The 13386-nt window shown below is 42.5% G+C and overlaps 8 non-coding genes across 8 annotated transcripts; all 8 read left to right on the top strand.

Moving 5' to 3' along the window:
• Nucleotides 1-897: 897 nt before the first annotated feature.
• On the top strand, nucleotides 898-1103 carry LOC126123059 (small nucleolar RNA U3). The gene has a single exon (XR_007526174.1). It is a non-coding gene; the product is annotated as a small nucleolar RNA U3 (small nucleolar RNA).
• A 943-nt stretch (nucleotides 1104-2046) lies between these two features.
• On the top strand, nucleotides 2047-2165 carry LOC126123180 (U5 spliceosomal RNA). Its single transcript, XR_007526283.1, has one exon. It is a non-coding gene; the product is annotated as a U5 spliceosomal RNA (small nuclear RNA).
• Nucleotides 2166-4598: 2433 nt separating this feature from the next.
• LOC126123033 (small nucleolar RNA U3) lies at nucleotides 4599-4805 on the top strand. Its single transcript, XR_007526150.1, has one exon. It is a non-coding gene; the product is annotated as a small nucleolar RNA U3 (small nucleolar RNA).
• Nucleotides 4806-5748: 943 nt separating this feature from the next.
• Nucleotides 5749-5867, top strand: LOC126123155 (U5 spliceosomal RNA). The gene has a single exon (XR_007526260.1). It is a non-coding gene; the product is annotated as a U5 spliceosomal RNA (small nuclear RNA).
• Nucleotides 5868-8291: 2424 nt separating this feature from the next.
• On the top strand, nucleotides 8292-8498 carry LOC126123035 (small nucleolar RNA U3). The gene has a single exon (XR_007526152.1). It is a non-coding gene; the product is annotated as a small nucleolar RNA U3 (small nucleolar RNA).
• A 943-nt stretch (nucleotides 8499-9441) lies between these two features.
• On the top strand, nucleotides 9442-9560 carry LOC126123156 (U5 spliceosomal RNA). The gene has a single exon (XR_007526261.1). It is a non-coding gene; the product is annotated as a U5 spliceosomal RNA (small nuclear RNA).
• Nucleotides 9561-11996: 2436 nt separating this feature from the next.
• LOC126123036 (small nucleolar RNA U3) lies at nucleotides 11997-12203 on the top strand. The gene has a single exon (XR_007526153.1). It is a non-coding gene; the product is annotated as a small nucleolar RNA U3 (small nucleolar RNA).
• Nucleotides 12204-13146: 943 nt separating this feature from the next.
• LOC126123158 (U5 spliceosomal RNA) lies at nucleotides 13147-13265 on the top strand. Its single transcript, XR_007526263.1, has one exon. It is a non-coding gene; the product is annotated as a U5 spliceosomal RNA (small nuclear RNA).
• The last annotated feature ends 121 nt before the right edge of the window (nucleotides 13266-13386 follow it).

Consider the following 13386-nt stretch of genomic DNA (forward strand, 5'->3'; position numbering starts at 1 on the left):
TAGTTGTAAAATTGTTATTTTATGAGAAATTTCTTTATTCATAGCACATGGCCATCATAGTTGAAGCATAAAGATTGGCATGGTATGCGTAGGTCTGTAAAATGTCCTGACAGTGATGTTCATAGAGACTTGTTGTATACTTTGATTCTTCATCTGTTTAACAGTAGACATAAGAAATGTATTAGTGGAGCAAGTAGCTGTGAAATTACTGGCGTATGATTGATAGTGTGGACGTGGCGCTGAGTGGAAGTGTTTGTTTAGCTGTGGGTGTTTTCATAATTGCCATGTGAGGAAAAGCAATACTCGTGATAGGCGAAGAGAGATACAGAGAGAAACACATTTATTGCGAGTATTGTATATCAGCAGCTCTTGGGCGGGTATCAAGTAAGACGCAAAGTGAAACGAAAGAGGAAGTATGCATGAAAGTGGCGATATATCGACAAGAGTTTGCACTGTTAGGGTGAGGTGAATAAACTAGTGCGGTGCGAAAATTTTCGAAGAGAGAGGCGGCTTTAAAGAAAGCACAAGAGTCCTATGAACGCCGTCTTGTGTGTTTGTCTTTCAGTGGCTATTTGGCATGTCTGCTTGCGCCATAGGATGCTACTGTATGTGCCCCAGGCCCCCATCTAGCGGCCGGAGGTGCAAGCGGTGTTTACATACAGTCTCGCGTGAGGCAATGGTCTCTCATTTCGGAAGACAAGAAGCACTGGTAGCGCACAAAATAGCTGAGTGAGATCATGGCGGCCAAGTAAGAGTAGAAGTAGGTTCTTTGCAGAATGTCCGAGCTTAAGAAATTCTTCGATAAGTAAATCGCGAAATGTGAAGAGTGTGTCGTATTCTCGTAGGGCGTGTTGACGGTCTCGTGGCATAAGTAGCGAGCGGTGATAGCTTGCTAGCAAGATCATACTTCACAGGATCATTTCTGTAGTATGTCTTCAACTCTCTCTAGTTCAAAGCTGGAGTAGACGTAACCACGATGATGAGTGGTAGCACTGTCCCTGAGCGTGAGGCTTGCGATCGAGATTCATCGCATCTTGGTTGTAATCGTTATCGTTCACCACATTCTGAGGGATGTGGGAAGGGAATAGCGCTTTCCGAGTGGTGGTTTTATTATATAGAATAGAAGCAAGCATAAGTCATACTTTTGGTATCGGGACCCGCGTCGTTGCAGAAATGTCGCTACAGGTTGTGGAAGGACTTTGATTACGACATGTCATGAAAGCCTTGTGGGAGTTTCTCGAGTGGCACGGGGACGAGCCATTTGATTTGGCCTGCTCCAAGTGCTAGGCTTGGATGACAACGACGTACTTTTGAGTTACAAGAATGAGTGAGCAACACAAGAAGAGTGCAATTGATGACCATAAAAGGCTGACACACAACACAGTCTTGATAATCAGCACTAATGCATGATGTACGGAACATTTAGGAGGAGCACGTTTGGCTAGCAAACATGAATTGAGTGATTTGCAAGGCACTGTTATCTGCAAGAAGGAATGCATGAAATTCGCAAATGAATAAGACTGGTTCAAATACTATCGGCAGAAATTTTATTTCTGTTGTCAACTAGTATTAATTAGTTGTGTGGGAGCAGGGGGATATTTCCCTTGCACCATACATCTACATACAGGTTGCGTCTGATGTGGCCTAGTTTTGCGTTCAAAGAACTATCTAGTTGTCTGTTTTTTCAGTGAACGAGTGTGGTGGGGAGGAGAGAGATTAGTGTTAGATGCAGAGCAGTGCGGGCAGTTGTGTCTCTGACGGTGGGTCGCCGAGAGGAATTGGGCGTGCTGCCATCTGTCGGCAGGTGAGGTAATGAAGCAGCTTGAATGGTGACAGAAATGATGAAAATAGTTATCTAAAGAGTAATATCGACGACATTTGGCAGACACGTATTTCAGCGCTGACAGTTAGTTTGGGGTGTGTGCTTGCATGGCACTGGAAGTGTGTTGACAGTAGAGAAGTAGACAAGGCGGAAAGAATTTTCCGCGTTCTCGCGGAGAAGCAATAGAGAAGCAGCCATAAGTATTGAAGTGAGGGCGTTGATCGGCACTCTGGTTTCCCTTCAAAACGAATAAATCTTTCGCCTTTTACTAAAGATTTCCGTGGAGGGGAACATTAAATGAGTGTATAAGGTATTTTTCGTAGTGCTCGGCTATTGCTGAGCCATAATCACAAGTAAAACGTAATGTAATTAACAAGAGGTAGGTTGTGTTGTGAGAATGAAGGGCGTGGAGTAGCGGATCACGTTGGATCAGGTAGATGCTTTTTTAATTTGAAAATGTAATTGGCCGTTTCGTAGTATAATGAAACAAGTACATTTGCCCTGAAATGGCTTGCAGTGTGTTAGGCGATTGTGTAAAGAGAGAGAGAGCGCTGTTTATTGTCCTGGAAACTCTTGGTGAACCCTTTCCGCATCTCAGTTCTAGATGATTTGAGGGTGTTTACTTGCACTGCAGTTGCACAACAGCATATAAGCCGATATTTGGAAGTGAATGATGAATTGAGAGGCTTTGTAATAAATACTAGTATGTGATTAGTAGATTGTGTTTTGAAACCCAAAATTATTTTTACCGCAGAAGTTTGTGATTTGTAGGTATGATGTGAGTGAGATTTGGGCTGTAGATGGTGGTTAGTTGGGCAGGATGAGCATTTCAATTGTTTTCAATAGAGTGGATATTAGTGGCACTGGCTTGTTGCCATAATGTGGCATTGGTTCTTTGTTCATAACAGTGTACTCAGTTTTGTAGAAGATTTAGGTGAGAAAGAGACAGTTGTTGAATATGACATAGATAGCTAGAGATGAATTGAGTAGCAATTTCCTGGTAGGTGTAGTTTGGGTATGATGTGTCTCAGTGAGAGATAAATCTTGAAATGGAAGGGTTGTTCCTAGCTACAGTCTTGGAAACTATGTATCTGCTGTTGACTCCAATGTTTTCAAGATTACTTGTGTACAAAATTGGCCAGACTTTGCTGTTTCTTCTTCAGTAAATCAGTGGAAGGTGGTGCAGATAATGGTATAAATGTTCAGTGCCTCCTGTGAGTTGTTGATGCTGCTTGTCTTTTAAGTAAAATTGATAGGGGCTCTTGATTGACCCAGCCATAGACAGAGCTGGTGCATACTTGGCTTGAGAAGACTTTGGCCAGTAAATGATGAAATACCAACACAGTGCTCACAACAAAGCTCCTTTCCCTGCATTCTAGTTTCCCTCGGGTATAGAGTGACATGATATTGGCAGAGGATGTGCAGATAATCACTTTGATCAGGCTGTTTTTTTTTTTTTTTTTAATGCTCTTTTACCAGAATCCATTCATAGTGATAACTGTGTTCTCTGGTGAAACACGATGAGAACATAGTGTGAAGTGCACAGAACTAGCTATTTGAGTGTGTGTGAAAATGTGAGGTAACCACTGTTACTCCTAAATTTCTGTGGAATTAAGTTTTCTGTGTGTGTCTGAAAATCCAAGTGGTTCAAGTTGGTAGTTTATTTGTTGCAAGCGAAAAAAGCTTTTTAGTAAACTGAGGCACTAGCATTAGTTTCCTGTTCACTGTGACAAGGAAGCTAGTATAAAAAGTAGTTTGTGGTTTTGTTTGCAAAGAAGTGCTCATGGGATGTAAGCACTGCTTGAGATTATTCTGAGATGATTTGGGGGGGGGGGGGGATTGCTAAACATCTAGCATTTTAGTAAGGAACTTGTCGGAGTAGTTGTAAAATTGTTATTTTATGAGAAATTTCTTTATTCATAGCACATGGCCATCATAGTTGAAGCATAAAGATTGGCATGGTATGCGTAGGTCTGTAAAATGTCCTGACAGTGATGTTCATAGAGACTTGTTGTATACTTTGATTCTTCATCTGTTTAACAGTAGACATAAGAAATGTATTAGTGGAGCAAGTAGCTGTGAAATTACTGGCGTATGATTGATAGTGTGGACGTGGCGCTGAGTGGAAGTGTTTGTTTAGCTGTGGGTGTTTTCATAATTGCCATGTGAGGAAAAGCAATACTCGTGATAGGCGAAGAGAGATACAGAGAGAAACACATTTATTGCGAGTATTGTATATCAGCAGCTCTTGGGCGGGTATCAAGTAAGACGCAAAGTGAAACGAAAGAGGAAGTATGCATGAAAGTGGCGATATATCGACAAGAGTTTGCACTGTTAGGGTGAGGTGAATAAACTAGTGCGGTGCGAAAATTTTCGAAGAGAGAGGCGGCTTTAAAGAAAGCACAAGAGTCCTATGAACGCCGTCTTGTGTGTTTGTCTTTCAGTGGCTATTTGGCATGTCTGCTTGCGCCATAGGATGCTACTGTATGTGCCCCAGGCCCCCATCTAGCGGCCGGAGGTGCAAGCGGTGTTTACATACAGTCTCGCGTGAGGCAATGGTCTCTCATTTCGGAAGACAAGAAGCACTGGTAGCGCACAAAATAGCTGAGTGAGATCATGGCGGCCAAGTAAGAGTAGAAGTAGGTTCTTTGCAGAATGTCCGAGCTTAAGAAATTCTTCGATAAGTAAATCGCGAAATGTGAAGAGTGTGTCGTATTCTCGTAGGGCGTGTTGACGGTCTCGTGGCATAAGTAGCGAGCGGTGATAGCTTGCTAGCAAGATCATACTTCACAGGATCATTTCTGTAGTATGTCTTCAACTCTCTCTAGTTCAAAGCTGGAGTAGACGTAACCACGATGATGAGTGGTAGCACTGTCCCTGAGCGTGAGGCTTGCGATCGAGATTCATCGCATCTTGGTTGTAATCGATGATCGTTCACCACATTCTGAGGGATGTGGGAAGGGAATAGCGCTTTCCGAGTGGTGGTTTTATTATATAGAATAGAAGCAAGCATAAGTCATACTTTTGGTATCGGGACCCGCGTCGTTGCAGAAATGTCGCTACAGGTTGTGGAAGGACTTTGATTACGACATGTCATGAAAGCCTTGTGGGAGTTTCTCGAGTGGCACGGGGACGAGCCATTTGATTTGGCCTGCTCCAAGTGCTAGGCTTGGATGACAACGACGTACTTTTGAGTTACAAGAATGAGTGAGCAACACAAGAAGAGTGCAATTGATGACCATAAAAGGCTGACACACAACACAGTCTTGATAATCAGCACTAATGCATGATGTACGGAACATTTAGGAGGAGCACGTTTGGCTAGCAAACATGAATTGAGTGATTTGCAAGGCACTGTTATCTGCAAGAAGGAATGCATGAAATTCGCAAATGAATAAGACTGGTTCAAATACTATCGGCAGAAATTTTATTTCTGTTGTCAACTAGTATTAATTAGTTGTGTGGGAGCAGGGGGATATTTCCCTTGCACCATACATCTACATACAGGTTGCGTCTGATGTGGCCTAGTTTTGCGTTCAAAGAACTATCTAGTTGTCTGTTTTTTCAGTGAACGAGTGTGGTGGGGAGGAGAGAGATTAGTGTTAGATGCAGAGCAGTGCGGGCAGTTGTGTCTCTGACGGTGGGTCGCCGAGAGGAATTGGGCGTGCTGCCATCTGTCGGCAGGTGAGGTAATGAAGCAGCTTGAATGGTGACAGAAATGATGAAAATAGTTATCTGAAGAGTAATATCGACGACATTTGGCAGACACGTATTTCAGCGCTGACAGTTAGTTTGGGGTGTGTGCTTGCATGGCACTGGAAGTCTGTTGACAGTAGAGAAGTAGACAAGGCGGAAAGAATTTTCCGCGTTCTCGCGGAGAAGCAATAGAGAAGCAGCCATAAGTATTGAAGTGAGGGCGTTGATCGGCACTCTGGTTTCCCTTCAAAACGAATAAATCTTTCGCCTTTTACTAAAGATTTCCGTGGAGGGGAACATTAAATGAGTCTATAAGGTATTTTTCGTAGTGCTCGGCTATTGCTGAGCCATAATCACAAGTAAAACGTAATGTAATTAACAAGAGGTAGGTTGTGTTGTGAGAATGAAGGGCGTGGAGTAGCGGATCACGTTGGATCAGGTAGATGCTTTTTTAATTTGAAAATGTAATTGGCCGTTTCGTAGTATAATGAAACAAGTACATTTGCCCTGAAATGGCTTGCAGTGTGTTAGGCGATTGTGTAAAGAGAGAGAGAGCGCTGTTTATTGTCCTGGAAACTCTTGGTGAACCCTTTCCGCATCTCAGTTCTAGATGATTTGAGGGTGTTTACTTGCACTGCAGTTGCACAACAGCATATAAGCCGATATTTGGAAGTGAATGATGAATTGAGAGGCTTTGTAATAAATACTAGTATGTGATTAGTAGATTGTGTTTTGAAACCCAAAATTATTTTTACCGCAGAAGTTTGTGATTTGTAGGTATGATGTGAGTGAGATTTGGGCTGTAGATGGTGGTTAGTTGGGCAGGATGAGCATTTGAATTGTTTTCAATAGAGTGGATATTAGTGGCACTGGCTTGTTGCCATAATGTGGCATTGGTTCTTTGTTCATAACAGTGTACTCAGTTTTGTAGAAGATTTAGGTGAGAAAGAGACAGTTGTTGAATATGACATAGATAGCTAGAGATGAATTGAGTAGCAATTTCCTGGTAGGTGTAGTTTGGGTATGATGTGTCTCAGTGAGAGATAAATCTTGAAATGGAAGGGTTGTTCCTAGCTACAGTCTTGGAAACTATGTATCTGCTGTTGACTCCAATGTTTTCAAGATTACTTGTGTACAAAATTGGCCAGACTTTGCTGTTTCTTCTTCAGTAAATCAGTGGAAGGTGGTGCAGATAATGGTATAAATGTTCAGTGCCTCCTGTGAGTTGTTGATGCTGCTTGTCTTTTAAGTAAAATTGATAGGGGCTCTTGATTGACCCAGCCATAGACAGAGCTGGTGCATACTTGGCTTGAGAAGACTTTGGCCAGTAAATGATGAAATACCAACACAGTGCTCACAACAAAGCTCCTTTCCCTGCATTCTAGTTTCCCTCGGGTATAGAGTGACATGATATTGGCAGAGGATGTGCAGATAATCACTTTGATCAGGCTGTTTTTTTTTTAATGCTCTTTTACCAGAATCCATTCATAGTGATAACTGTGTTCTCTGGTGAAACACGATGAGAACATAGTGTGAAGTGCACAGAACTAGCTATTTGAGTGTGTGTGAAAATGTGAGGTAACCACTGTTACTCCTAAATTTCTGTGGAATTAAGTTTTCTGTGTGTGTCTGAAAATCCAAGTGGTTCAAGTTGGTAGTTTATTTGTTGCAAGCGAAAAAAGCTTTTTAGTAAACTGAGGCACTAGCATTAGTTTCCTGTTCACTGTGACAAGGAAGCTAGTATAAAAAGTAGTTTGTGGTTTTGTTTGCAAAGAAGTGCTCATGGGATGTAAGCACTGCTTGAGATTATTCTGAGATGATTTGGGGGGGGGGGGATTGCTAAACATCTAGCATTTTAGTAAGGAACTTGTCGGAGTAGTTGTAAAATTGTTATTTTATGAGAAATTTCTTTATTCATAGCACATGGCCATCATAGTTGAAGCATAAAGATTGGCATGGTATGCGTAGGTCTGTAAAATGTCCTGACAGTGATGTTCATAGAGACTTGTTGTATACTTTGATTCTTCATCTGTTTAACAGTAGACATAAGAAATGTATTAGTGGAGCAAGTAGCTGTGAAATTACTGGCGTATGATTGATAGTGTGGACGTGGCGCTGAGTGGAAGTGTTTGTTTAGCTGTGGGTGTTTTCATAATTGCCATGTGAGGAAAAGCAATACTCGTGATAGGCGAAGAGAGATACAGAGAGAAACACATTTATTGCGAGTATTGTATATCAGCAGCTCTTGGGCGGGTATCAAGTAAGACGCAAAGTGAAACGAAAGAGGAAGTATGCATGAAAGTGGCGATATATCGACAAGAGTTTGCACTGTTAGGGTGAGGTGAATAAACTAGTGCGGTGCGAAAATTTTCGAAGAGAGAGGCGGCTTTAAAGAAAGCACAAGAGTCCTATGAACGCCGTCTTGTGTGTTTGTCTTTCAGTGGCTATTTGGCATGTCTGCTTGCGCCATAGGATGCTACTGTATGTGCCCCAGGCCCCCATCTAGCGGCCGGAGGTGCAAGCGGTGTTTACATACAGTCTCGCGTGAGGCAATGGTCTCTCATTTCGGAAGACAAGAAGCACTGGTAGCGCACAAAATAGCTGAGTGAGATCATGGCGGCCAAGTAAGAGTAGAAGTAGGTTCTTTGCAGAATGTCCGAGCTTAAGAAATTCTTCGATAAGTAAATCGCGAAATGTGAAGAGTGTGTCGTATTCTCGTAGGGCGTGTTGACGGTCTCGTGGCATAAGTAGCGAGCGGTGATAGCTTGCTAGCAAGATCATACTTCACAGGATCATTTCTGTAGTATGTCTTCAACTCTCTCTAGTTCAAAGCTGGAGTAGACGTAACCACGATGATGAGTGGTAGCACTGTCCCTGAGCGTGAGGCTTGCGATCGAGATTCATCGCATCTTGGTTGTAATCGATGATCGTTCACCACATTCTGAGGGATGTGGGAAGGGAATAGCGCTTTCCGAGTGGTGGTTTTATTATATAGAATAGAAGCAAGCATAAGTCATACTTTTGGTATCGGGACCCGCGTCGTTGCAGAAATGTCGCTACAGGTTGTGGAAGGACTTTGATTACGACATGTCATGAAAGCCTTGTGGGAGTTTCTCGAGTGGCACGGGGACGAGCCATTTGATTTGGCCTGCTCCAAGTGCTAGGCTTGGATGACAACGACGTACTTTTGAGTTACAAGAATGAGTGAGCAACACAAGAAGAGTGCAATTGATGACCATAAAAGGCTGACACACAACACAGTCTTGATAATCAGCACTAATGCATGATGTACGGAACATTTAGGAGGAGCACGTTTGGCTAGCAAACATGAATTGAGTGATTTGCAAGGCACTGTTATCTGCAAGAAGGAATGCATGAAATTCGCAAATGAATAAGACTGGTTCAAATACTATCGGCAGAAATTTTATTTCTGTTGTCAACTAGTATTAATTAGTTGTGTGGGAGCAGGGGGATATTTCCCTTGCACCATACATCTACATACAGGTTGCGTCTGATGTGGCCTAGTTTTGCGTTCAAAGAACTATCTAGTTGTCTGTTTTTTCAGTGAACGAGTGTGGTGGGGAGGAGAGAGATTAGTGTTAGATGCAGAGCAGTGCGGGCAGTTGTGTCTCTGACGGTGGGTCGCCGAGAGGAATTGGGCGTGCTGCCATCTGTCGGCAGGTGAGGTAATGAAGCAGCTTGAATGGTGACAGAAATGATGAAAATAGTTATCTAAAGAGTAATATCGACGACATTTGGCAGACACGTATTTCAGCGCTGACAGTTAGTTTGGGGTGTGTGCTTGCATGGCACTGGAAGTGTGTTGACAGTAGAGAAGTAGACAAGGCGGAAAGAATTTTCCGCGTTCTCGCGGAGAAGCAATAGAGAAGCAGCCATAAGTATTGAAGTGAGGGCGTTGATCGGCACTCTGGTTTCCCTTCAAAACGAATAAATCTTTCGCCTTTTACTAAAGATTTCCGTGGAGGGGAACATTAAATGAGTCTATAAGGTATTTTTCGTAGTGCTCGGCTATTGCTGAGCCATAATCACAAGTAAAACGTAATGTAATTAACAAGAGGTAGGTTGTGTTGTGAGAATGAAGGGCGTGGAGTAGCGGATCACGTTGGATCAGGTAGATGCTTTTTTAATTTGAAAATGTAATTGGCCGTTTCGTAGTATAATGAAACAAGTACATTTGCCCTGAAATGGCTTGCAGTGTGTTAGGCGATTGTGTAAAGAGAGAGAGAGCGCTGTTTATTGTCCTGGAAACTCTTGGTGAACCCTTTCCGCATCTCAGTTCTAGATGATTTGAGGGTGTTTACTTGCACTGCAGTTGCACAACAGCATATAAGCCGATATTTGGAAGTGAATGATGAATTGAGAGGCTTTGTAATAAATACTAGTATGTGATTAGTAGATTGTGTTTTGAAACCCAAAATTATTTTTACCGCAGAAGTTTGTGATTTGTAGGTATGATGTGAGTGAGATTTGGGCTGTAGATGGTGGTTAGTTGGGCAGGATGAGCATTTCAATTGTTTTCAATAGAGTGGATATTAGTGGCACTGGCTTGTTGCCATAATGTGGCATTGGTTCTTTGTTCATAACAGTGTACTCAGTTTTGTAGAAGATTTAGGTGAGAAAGAGACAGTTGTTGAATATGACATAGATAGCTAGAGATGAATTGAGTAGCAATTTCCTGGTAGGTGTAGTTTGGGTATGATGTGTCTCAGTGAGAGATAAATCTTGAAATGGAAGGGTTGTTCCTAGCTACAGTCTTGGAAACTATGTATCTGCTGTTGACTCCAATGTTTTCAAGATTACTTGTGTACAAAATTGGCCAGACTTTGCTGTTTCTTCTTCAGTAAATCAGTGGAAGGTGGTGCAGATAATGGTATAAATGTTCAGTGCCTCCTGTGAGTTGTTGATGCTGCTTGTCTTTTAAGTAAAATTGATAGGGGCTCTTGATTGACCCAGCCATAGACAGAGCTGGTGCATACTTGGCTTGAGAAGACTTTGGCCAGTAAATGATGAAATACCAACACAGTGCTCACAACAAAGCTCCTTTCCCTGCATTCTAGTTTCCCTCGGGTATAGAGTGACATGATATTGGCAGAGGATGTGCAGATAATCACTTTGATCAGGCTGTTTTTTTTTTTTTTTTAATGCTCTTTTACCAGAATCCATTCATAGTGATAACTGTGTTCTCTGGTGAAACACGATGAGAACATAGTGTGAAGTGCACAGAACTAGCTATTTGAGTGTGTGTGAAAATGTGAGGTAACCACTGTTACTCCTAAATTTCTGTGGAATTAAGTTTTCTGTGTGTGTCTGAAAATCCAAGTGGTTCAAGTTGGTAGTTTATTTGTTGCAAGCGAAAAAAGCTTTTTAGTAAACTGAGGCACTAGCATTAGTTTCCTGTTCACTGTGACAAGGAAGCTAGTATAAAAAGTAGTTTGTGGTTTTGTTTGCAAAGAAGTGCTCATGGGATGTAAGCACTGCTTGAGATTATTCTGAGATGATTTGGGGGGGGGGGGGGGGGGATTGCTAAACATCTAGCATTTTAGTAAGGAACTTGTCGGAGTAGTTGTAAAATTGTTATTTTATGAGAAATTTCTTTATTCATAGCACATGGCCATCATAGTTGAAGCATAAAGATTGGCATGGTATGCGTAGGTCTGTAAAATGTCCTGACAGTGATGTTCATAGAGACTTGTTGTATACTTTGATTCTTCATCTGTTTAACAGTAGACATAAGAAATGTATTAGTGGAGCAAGTAGCTGTGAAATTACTGGCGTATGATTGATAGTGTGGACGTGGCGCTGAGTGGAAGTGTTTGTTTAGCTGTGGGTGTTTTCATAATTGCCATGTGAGGAAAAGCAATACTCGTGATAGGCGAAGAGAGATACAGAGAGAAACACATTTATTGCGAGTATTGTATATCAGCAGCTCTTGGGCGGGTATCAAGTAAGACGCAAAGTGAAACGAAAGAGGAAGTATGCATGAAAGTGGCGATATATCGACAAGAGTTTGCACTGTTAGGGTGAGGTGAATAAACTAGTGCGGTGCGAAAATTTTCGAAGAGAGAGGCGGCTTTAAAGAAAGCACAAGAGTCCTATGAACGCCGTCTTGTGTGTTTGTCTTTCAGTGGCTATTTGGCATGTCTGCTTGCGCCATAGGATGCTACTGTATGTGCCCCAGGCCCCCATCTAGCGGCCGGAGGTGCAAGCGGTGTTTACATACAGTCTCGCGTGAGGCAATGGTCTCTCATTTCGGAAGACAAGAAGCACTGGTAGCGCACAAAATAGCTGAGTGAGATCATGGCGGCCAAGTAAGAGTAGAAGTAGGTTCTTTGCAGAATGTCCGAGCTTAAGAAATTCTTCGATAAGTAAATCGCGAAATGTGAAGAGTGTGTCGTATTCTCGTAGGGCGTGTTGACGGTCTCGTGGCATAAGTAGCGAGCGGTGATAGCTTGCTAGCAAGATCATACTTCACAGGATCATTTCTGTAGTATGTCTTCAACTCTCTCTAGTTCAAAGCTGGAGTAGACGTAACCACGATGATGAGTGGTAGCACTGTCCCTGAGCGTGAGGCTTGCGATCGAGATTCATCGCATCTTGGTTGTAATCGATGATCGTTCACCACATTCTGAGGGATGTGGGAAGGGAATAGCGCTTTCCGAGTGGTGGTTTTATTATATAGAATAGAAGCAAGCATAAGTCATACTTTTGGTATCGGGACCCGCGTCGTTGCAGAAATGTCGCTACAGGTTGTGGAAGGACTCTGATTACGACATGTCATGAAAGCCTTGTGGGAGTTTCTCGAGTGGCACGGGGACGAGCCATTTGATTTGGCCTGCTCCAAGTGCTAGGCTTGGATGACAACGACGTACTTTTGAGTTACAAGAATGAGTGAGCAACACAAGAAGAGTGCAATTGATGACCATAAAAGGCTGACACACAACACAGTCTTGATAATCAGCACTAATGCATGATGTACGGAACATTTAGGAGGAGCACGTTTGGCTAGCAAACATGAATTGAGTGATTTGCAAGGCACTGTTATCTGCAAGAAGGAATGCATGAAATTCGCAAATGAATAAGACTGGTTCAAATACTATCGGCAGAAATTTTATTTCTGTTGTCAACTAGTATTAATTAGTTGTGTGGGAGCAGGGGGATATTTCCCTTGCACCATACATCTACATACAGGTTGCGTCTGATGTGGCCTAGTTTTGCGTTCAAAGAACTATCTAGTTGTCTGTTTTTTCAGTGAACGAGTGTGGTGGGGAGGAGAGAGATTAGTGTTAGATGCAGAGCAGTGCGGGCAGTTGTGTCTCTGACGGTGGGTCGCCGAGAGGAATTGGGCGTGCTGCCATCTGTCGGCAGGTGAGGTAATGAAGCAGCTTGAATGGTGACAGAAATGATGAAAATAGTTATCTGAAGAGTAATATCGACGACATTTGGCAGACACGTATTTCAGCGCTGACAGTTAGTTTGGGGTGTGTGCTTGCATGGCACTGGAAGTCTGTTGACAGTAGAGAAGTAGACAAGGCGGAAAGAATTTTCCGCGTTCTCGCGGAGAAGCAATAGAGAAGCAGCCATAAGTATTGAAGTGAGGGCGTTGATCGGCACTCTGGTTTCCCTTCAAAACGAATAAATCTTTCGCCTTTTACTAAAGATTTCCGTGGAGGGGAACATTAAATGAGTCTATAAGGTATTTTTCGTAGTGCTCGGCTATTGCTGAGCCATAATCACAAGTAAAACGTAATGTAATTAACAAGAGGTAGGTTGTGTTGTGAGAATGAAGGGCGTGGAGTAGCGGATCACGTTGGATCAGGTAGATGCTTTTTTAATTTGAAAATGTAATT

This window comes from Schistocerca cancellata, unplaced genomic scaffold (genome assembly GCF_023864275.1).
Source record: "Schistocerca cancellata isolate TAMUIC-IGC-003103 unplaced genomic scaffold, iqSchCanc2.1 HiC_scaffold_417, whole genome shotgun sequence".
NCBI lineage: Eukaryota > Metazoa > Arthropoda > Insecta > Orthoptera > Acrididae > Schistocerca > Schistocerca cancellata.